This window comes from Triticum aestivum, chromosome 2A (assembly GCF_018294505.1).
Source record: "Triticum aestivum cultivar Chinese Spring chromosome 2A, IWGSC CS RefSeq v2.1, whole genome shotgun sequence".
NCBI classification, from domain to species: domain Eukaryota; kingdom Viridiplantae; phylum Streptophyta; class Magnoliopsida; order Poales; family Poaceae; genus Triticum; species Triticum aestivum.
In genome coordinates, this window is record NC_057797.1 from 379,485,753 (window position 1) to 379,494,425 (window position 8,673).

Consider the following 8,673-nt stretch of genomic DNA (forward strand, 5'->3'; position numbering starts at 1 on the left):
CCAATACCCTCCTATTTTTTTATTATGATGAGTCAGGTAATGAGGAGGAGCGTTTTATTCAACCAATATCATCAATAAGGAGCTCCAAAAAGGTGATTAAAGCCACACATGATGTGGAGAACAAAAAGAAAAGACAAAGAAGCAAAGGTAAAAAGGTATCCCTCCCAAATGATGTTGCTCCTATTATTTTTATGCCTATTACTAAAAATATACTATTAATGAGCCTTTTTGTATCATAAGCAAGTGATGATTATGAATGGGAAAGTAATTATACTTGTTATAATCTTCAAAATCTTTTTGGCAGCAACTTAGAAAAATGTGATGATAATAATTGCTATACTATTGGTGTTATTCATCCTATTAATGATGAGAGCGACTATGCTTAACCACAAGCTTGGGGATGCTATGTTTGATGAGAAATGACATTTTTGAGACTTTATTTGCTGCAATTAATGTTTGTCCCAAGCTTGGGGATGCTATGCTTGATGAAGATGATATTTTTAGCCCACCAAGTTTGATGTGCAAATTTATTCTGATAATAGCATGCCTCCTATTTATGATGATTGCAATATTTATGAAAGTGGGTTTGGAAGAGTGTTAACTTGAGATAATAATTATCCCACTATTTTGGAGGGTGTTGAATCTTATTATAATGATAAAAGTGGAGTTGGAGAGGTCATGACTTTATTTAGTAATATTTCCACTATCTTGGAAGAGGTTTCAATGGATTATGATGAGAACGAAGTTGCTACTTATGATGATTATTGCGATGACACTTATGTTATAAAAAGTAGTGATGATTATATTTATAAAACTTGTCATTATTATGATTACCCTTCTTCTGAACATTACTATTCTAATGTGGAAACTATTTATAGTATTCAAGTTTCTTATGATACTCCCACTATTCCGAATGAGAAGAAATTTGCTTAGGTGGAGAGTAGTAAATTTTCTATGCTTGTGGATCATGAAAATAATGCTTTATGTGATGGTTAGATTGTTGAATTCATTCATGATGCTACCTAAAATTATTATAAGGGAGGAATATATGCTTGTAGGAGTTGCGATAATACCAAGTTTCCTCTCTATGTGTTGAAAATCTTGAAGTTATGCTTGTTTTACCTTCCTATGCAAGTTGATTCTTGTTCCCATAAGTTGTTTGCTCACAAAATCCCTATGCATAGGAAGTGGGTTAGACATAAATGTGCTAGTCATATGCTTCATGATGCTCCCATTATGCTTCAATTCTTATCTTTTATGTGAGCATCATTGAAATCATCATGCCTAGCTAGAAAGGCAATAAAGAAAAGTGCTTGTTGGGAGACAACCCAATATTTATACCTACTGTTTTTATGTGTTAAAATGATTTGGCTACTGTATAAATCAAGTTTTATAGCTTTTGTTTCAATAAAGTGCCAAGTAAGACCTTTGGGATGGTCTTTGGTGATAGTTGATTTGATCTTGCTGAAAAACAGAAACTTTTGCACCGAGTAAAATAATTTACATTTTTTACAGAGCGTGATAAAATACTGATTCTTTTTTCAAAAGATTAATATACAAATTTCCTAGATTTTCCTAATTTTTCAGAATATTTGGAGTTACATAAGTATGCAAAGTTTCTAGATTACTACACACTATTCTGTTTTTGACATATTCTGTTTTCGTGTGTTGTTTGCTTATTTTGATAAATATATGAGTAGTATAGAAGGGTATGAACCATGGAGAAGTTGGATTAAGTCTATATAACACCAATATAAATTTAGAATGAGTTCACAATAGTACCTAAGTGGTGATTTGCTTTATTATACTAACGGAGCTTATGAGTTTTTTGTTGAGTTTTGTGTTGTGAAGTTTTCATGTTTTGGGCAAAGTTTTGATGGACTACGGAATAAGGAGTGGCAAGAGCCAAAGCTTAGGGATGCCCAAGGTACCCCAAGGTAATATTCAAGGACAACCAAGAGCCTAATCTTGGGGATGCCCCGGATGGCATCCCCTCTTTCTTCTTTGTTCATCGGTAACCTTACTTGGAGCTACATTTTTATTCACCACATGACATGTGTTTTGCTGGGAGCGTCATTTTATTTTATTAGGATTTGCTTGATGTTTGAATAATATCCCATGATATGAAAGTTTTAAATGTTATAGAGTCTTCACATAGTTACATAATTATTCGACTACTCATTGATCTTCACTTATATCTTTTGGAGTAGTTTGTCATTTGCTCTAGTGCTTCACTTATATCTTTTTAGAGCACCATAGTGGTTTTTATTTTGAAGAAATTGATGAAATCTCATGCTTCACTTATATTATTTTGAGAGTCTTTAAACAACATGGTAATTTTCTTAGGTTATGAATTTAGTCCTAATTTGGTCGTCATCCAAGAGGGATAAAATAAGAACTTTCATATTAAGTGCATTGACTACTATGAGAAGTTTGAGTCCTTATGATTGTTTTGAGATATAAAGATGGTGATATTAGAGTCATGCTAGTGAGTAATTGTGGATTGGTATAAATACTTGTGTTAAAGTTTGTGATTCCCGTAGCATGCACGTATGGTGAACCGTTATGTGATGAAGTCGGAGCATGATTTATTTATTTATTGTCTTCCTTATAAGTGGCGGTCGGGGACGAGCGATGGTCTTTTCCTACCAATATATCCCCCTCGGAGCATGCGTGTAGTACTTTGTTTCGATAGCTAATGGACTTTTGCAATAAGTATGTGATCTCATTATGACTAATGTTGAGTCCATGGATTATACGCACTCTCACCCTTCCACCATTGCTAGCCTCTCTAGTACCGTGCAACTTTCGCCGATGCCTTACACCCACCTTATACACTTCCTCAAAACAGCCACCATACCTACCTATTATGGCATTTCTATATCAATTCCGAGATATATTGCCATGCAACTTTCCACCGTTCTGTTTATTATGACATGCTTCATCATTGTCATATTGCTTTGCATGATCATGTAGTTGACATTGTATTTGTGGCAAAGCCACCTTTCATAATTTTTATACATGTCACTCTTGATCATTGCACATCCCGGTACCCTGCTAGAGGCATTCATATAGAGTCATATATTTGTTCTAGTATTGAGTTGTAATTCTTCAGTTGTAAAGTAAATAAAAGTGTGATGATCATCATCATTAGAGCATTGTCCCATGTGAGGATAGGATGATGGAGACTATGATTACCCCACAAGTCAGGATGAGACTCCGGATGAAAAAAAAGAAAAAAAGAGGCCAAAGATCCCAAAATAAAAAATGAGAGAAAGAGAGAGAAGGTGAAATGCTACTACCCTTTTACCACACTTGTGCTTCAAAGTAGCACCATGATCTTCATGATAAAGAGTCTCCTATGTTCTCACTTTCATATACTAGTGGGAATTTCTTGTTATAGAACTTGGCTTGTATATTCCAATAATGGGCTTCCTCAAATTTTCCTAGGTTTTCGTGAGAAAGAAAGTTGGATGCACACCCACTTGGTTTCTTTTTGAGCTTTCATAAACTTATAGCTCTAGTGCATCCTTGCATGTCAATCCCTACTCACTCACATGATATTTATTGTAACATCCCAAAATTCTAAATTTTGGAATGTTAGATTAAATAAATATCTTTGATTATTTGTTTGATTGTGAGTTATTGATTGTGTGAAATTGAGTGAAATTTGAAACTATTTGAAAGTTAAATGAGAGGGAATAAAAGGACTTTCCCAAACTTTCATCTTTGCATTTGATCTAAATGAATTAGAATCTATTTCATCACAAAAAAAACCCTAGAGTGAAGATGATATGACTTCTTCCATTTAAATAAATGAAAAGGGTTTTGAAAAGATTTGAATTCCATTTGAAAATATTTCAACTTTAGAAACTTTATGCAACTCAATGATTTTCATGAGAGAAGATAAAATGACTTCTTCAAAATTATGAAATATGAGTTGGAAGTTTAGAAGGATCAAATTGAAAGTCCCTTTGTTAGTATTTTGAAAACCCACTTTTAATTTGGAGTTATTTTGAGTTTTTTTCAAATTATTTTTCTCCAAAAATTAAATATACGGAAATAAGGGTAAAATGATTCCTTTCAATGAAAAATTTGGAGAAAATAAATTTGAAATCATTTGGGTATTTTAAGATTGATTTTTATTGGGAATTATTGCAACAGTAGCACTGTTTGCCTTATTTTAATTCTCGTTGATTTTATTTGGACTTTAGAAATAGTTCAACTTTTAGGATTTCTTTTTCTGAACATTTTGATATATTATATGCCTATATAATTTTTTATGTATTTGTGATTTGTTTTTTTTTCTTTCTTGTCTGTATTTAAAAAAATAAATAGAAAAAAGGCTGAAGCCTAACGGACCCCTACCTCTCTCCCCGGCCCACCTGGCCTTTCCGGCCCAGGCAGCCAGCGCCGCGCCCAAACCGCTATCGCCCCGTCGCCCGCACCTCTCCCTAGTTCCCGCACTCGCTAACAGCGGGGACCCGCGTCTTCTTCTTCCTCCTCCCGCAAGCCACGCAGGGCATCGCCGCCGCCGGAATCCTGAACTTCTCGGGATCGCGATCTCTGGATTCGCCCCTCCTCCAAGAACCCCTCCTCCTCGTCCGTTTCCACCCTAAAGCCGCCCCGAACCCCTCTCCATCACCTGCAATCCCTCGCCGAAACCCTAGCGCCGCCGCGCGCCATTATCGCCCTAGCTCTCCACTACGACCACCTCATCGCCGCCTGAACCCACCACCGCATCCCCTTCACTCCACCGCACCTCCCCGCGCACTCTCCCAAGCCCTAAACCCACTGAAGCCCCCTCCCTGACGACACCCAAGCTGCCATCGCCGCCGTCGATCTCGCCCTGCTTGACTCCGTCGTCCCCGAGCTCTCCACCGACCACCCCCGTGATCGCCGTCGTCTTCCGCGTCGAACAGAGCTCTCCCCGGCGCCGGAGACCCATGGGAGACGTTGCCTACATCGACCCTGAGCCGCGGCCGTCGCCGAAGCCTCGCCGGAGCTGCTCTTCCTCCGCTATAAGCCATCGCCACCGTCCGATCTGTTTTTAACGCGCTATATTAGATCTAACGAAGCGGTAGGTTTTTGTTTAGTGAACCGGTTTTTTTGGTTTAGATCGAACCGGCTAGCCGGTTTATTTTTTAAAACACAGACGCATGTTTTTGTTAAGTTTCGGCTGAGCGCCGTTTAGCTACCGACCGCCCACCGTTTAGCCCACTAGCAGCCTGACACGTGCATTTGCCCGTTTAGTTTTTTTTCTGTTTCTGTTTCAAAAACAGAATAGTTTCTGTTTTTAGATTGCTTATATCTTTGAGGTTTTAAGTCCAAATTGAGTGATTCTTTTTGCATTAGATTCAAAATTTCTTGAAGTTTCTGGTAGTGCCATTGGATTTCAAATTTGAGTAGTTTAAAATCTAGTTTGATGAAATTTGTTCAAATCACTTATTTGGTCGTATCTTGAGTTTTATAAAATATTTTTGATTGATTATTTTTGCTACTGATTTGTTATCATTTTGTTTATCCAGTAGAGTATAGTGATTTTTTTAGTTTATTTAAATTAGGGTTTTAGCGAAAAACAATACTGTTTTCTATGTAGTTTTGTTTTGCTTGTAACTTAGTAAGTTTTGTTTAGATTTAATTAATTCTTTTCGCAAAGTTTTGTTGATTGAAATATACATATGTTAGACTTCAGTACAAAATTTTAGAAATTATTTTTATTAGTGTTGCTACTGTTTAGGATTTCAGTTTAGCATAGCTAGTATACAGTGTATGTAATAGCTAGTATTGTAGTTATTTTTGCTAGAAATTATTTTTGATAATTTATTTCTGTTGTTTTAATGGAAATAGATTTTATTTTCTGTTAAGAAATTGTTTAGATTAATTTAGTGTGGTTATGAAAGTTATTGGTTGATAGTGTGTTGGTTTTCCCTAGTTTTCTTTAAAGTTTTCTTTGGATAGTTATTTTGGTCTTCTTTGATTTCATTATTGTTTTATTTATTTATTGTATTTAGTTGAGTGTTCTTTTGATTGATAGTATTGATTGCTAGAATTGATTGCTTATATGAATACTACGTTGATTATATAGATTCCAACGGAGTTAAGAATAGTTCTACAAGTCATTATTTTTGAGAGCGTATTTATCTTCATCAACTTACCAGGCAAGTTCACTTTGACCATGTTTTCCATACCTATGCTTTATTTGCATGTAGTAACACCTTTCAATAATCCCTCTAGTAGTGTTATTGAATCTTGTAGTTGAGTAGAATGCATGAGGTAGAAACCCATCTCCCTGTTACCAAACCCGGGACATTATATAGTTTTAATGCTACGCTATAGTAGATGGGGTTTGGTATGAGTGCATGAGAGTGGTGTGAGAATGGAGGACTCTATGCCAATGACGGCAACTCCATGATGGCATCTGCAAGGACTACATTTTCAAGGCCTCAAGACTTCAAGACATCAAGATTTTGAGACTCGAGACAAGAATTCAATACACACTATTGGGTGAATGACGGTTGACGGGCACCCTGGAGAAACCAGTGGTTGGCCGGGATGCATGGAGAAGCGCCATGACATCTTGCGGAAAGCTTCACCCAGACTCAAAGAGACGGAAGGATACTTCATGCCCGGAAGCTTACTTGTGCAACCGCAAGTCACTATGGGCTCTGGCTTGGTTGACCTTAGTGGTGACTCTGGCTAGGATGGTGCTAGCAGATGTAGAACTACGGTAGGATTGGATGAGCACCGGACAGTGGTCAGAGGAACTCTTTGGAAGACCATGTTTCGGCCATCTTGTTCTCAAACGCCCTAAAGTGCGAGAATGTAAAGAGAAGGATCGAATCTTGCGGGTAAAGTGTACAAACCTCTGTAGAGGGTTAAAACCTAATCGATTAGCCGTGTGCCCGGTTACGGACAATTTGAGCCTCTGGACTTGGATCTATCTCGGAACTCTCAACACCGGACTGCTAAATTAATTGTGGGCAACTTATGATGATTTGGGCTACGAGACATCGGTTGGCGGAACCATGTCATGATAGAAAACTCCGTAGTACAGACTCCGGATAATTCTTTTGATGTAGGGAAAATAAAACCAACTTTTACGCAAACAAAACTCAGATACAAAGCCACAAACCATACTGCATATAGTATAGTTTATCATCTGTTTTCTCTTATGGTGATCTTGCCGGTACATTCAATGTACTGACCTACATGGCTGCAACGTATCATGTTGCAGGATTTTATATACAACGAATGAGTTTTGTTGATTGGGTTACGGTCTACACTCAACCTGCCGATGGCGTTGATGGGACTCAACACCCGTTGATTGTTTCCGCTGAGACTTATAAGGTACATATCAGTCATTTACACATGTGATTGCACTTTGATATATACATTGATGTACTGTGTGTTCCAGCATACTGATCCAGGGATGGCACAGATACACAGAGGCTTGACCGTCTGAGGTCGGGTTGCTACATTTATTGATGGGCATATCCATACCCGTTGATACGCCTAGTTGATGTGAGACTATCTCCTTCTTTTTGTCTTCTCCATAAACACCATATTCTATTCTACCAATAGTGCTATATCCATGGCTCACGCTCATGTATTGTGTGAAAGTTGAAAAGGTTTGAGAACATCAAAAGTATGAAACAATTGCTTTGGTTTTCATCAGGGTTGTGCATGAAGATGGAGCATTGCCAGACTATATGATTTTGTAGGGATAACTTTCTTCGGCCATGTTATTTTGAGAAGACAGGATTGCTTTATTAGTATGATTGAAGTATTATTGTTTTTATGTCAATATTAAACTTTTGTTTTGAATCTTATGGATCTGAATATTGTTGCCACAATACAAAAGATTACATTGATAAATATGTTAGGTAGCATTCCACATCAAAAATTATGTTTGTATCATTTACCTATTCGAGGACTAGCAGGAATTATGCTTGGGGATGCTTGATACGTCTCCAACGTATCTATAATTTTTTATTGTTCCATGCTATCAGATTATCCATGTTGGATGTTTTATATGCATTTATATGCTATTTTATATTATTTTTGAGACTAACCTATTAACCTAGAGCAATGTGCCAGTTTCTGTTTTTTTCCTAGTTTTTGAGATTTACAGAAAAGGAATGTCAAACGGATTCCAAATGAGCTGAAACTTTACGATAATTTTTTATGGACCAGAAGAAGCCCACGAAGTATCGGAGATGGACCAGAGGAGCCACGAGGCACCCACAAGGGTGGGGGCGCGTCAACCCCCTAGGGCTCGCCCCCTACCTTGTCGCTGCCTCATGGACCCCCTGACTCGAAACCGACGCCAAAAATTCCTATAAATCCATAAACCCACTAGAAAGAAACCTAGAACGGGAGTTCCACCACCGCAAGCCTCTATAGCCATGAAAAACTAATCGGGAGCCCGTTTCGGCACCCTACTAGAGGGGGAAACCATTAGCGGTGGCCATCTTCATCATCCCGGTGGTCCCCATGATTAGGAGGTTGTAGTTCACCCTCGGGCCTGAGGGTATGTACCAGTAGCTATGTGTTTGATCTCTCTCTCTCTCTCTCTCTCTCTCTCTCTCTCTCTCTCGTGTGTTCTTGATTTGGCACGATCTTGATGTACCGCGAACTTTGTTACTATAGTTGGATCTTATGGTGTTTCTC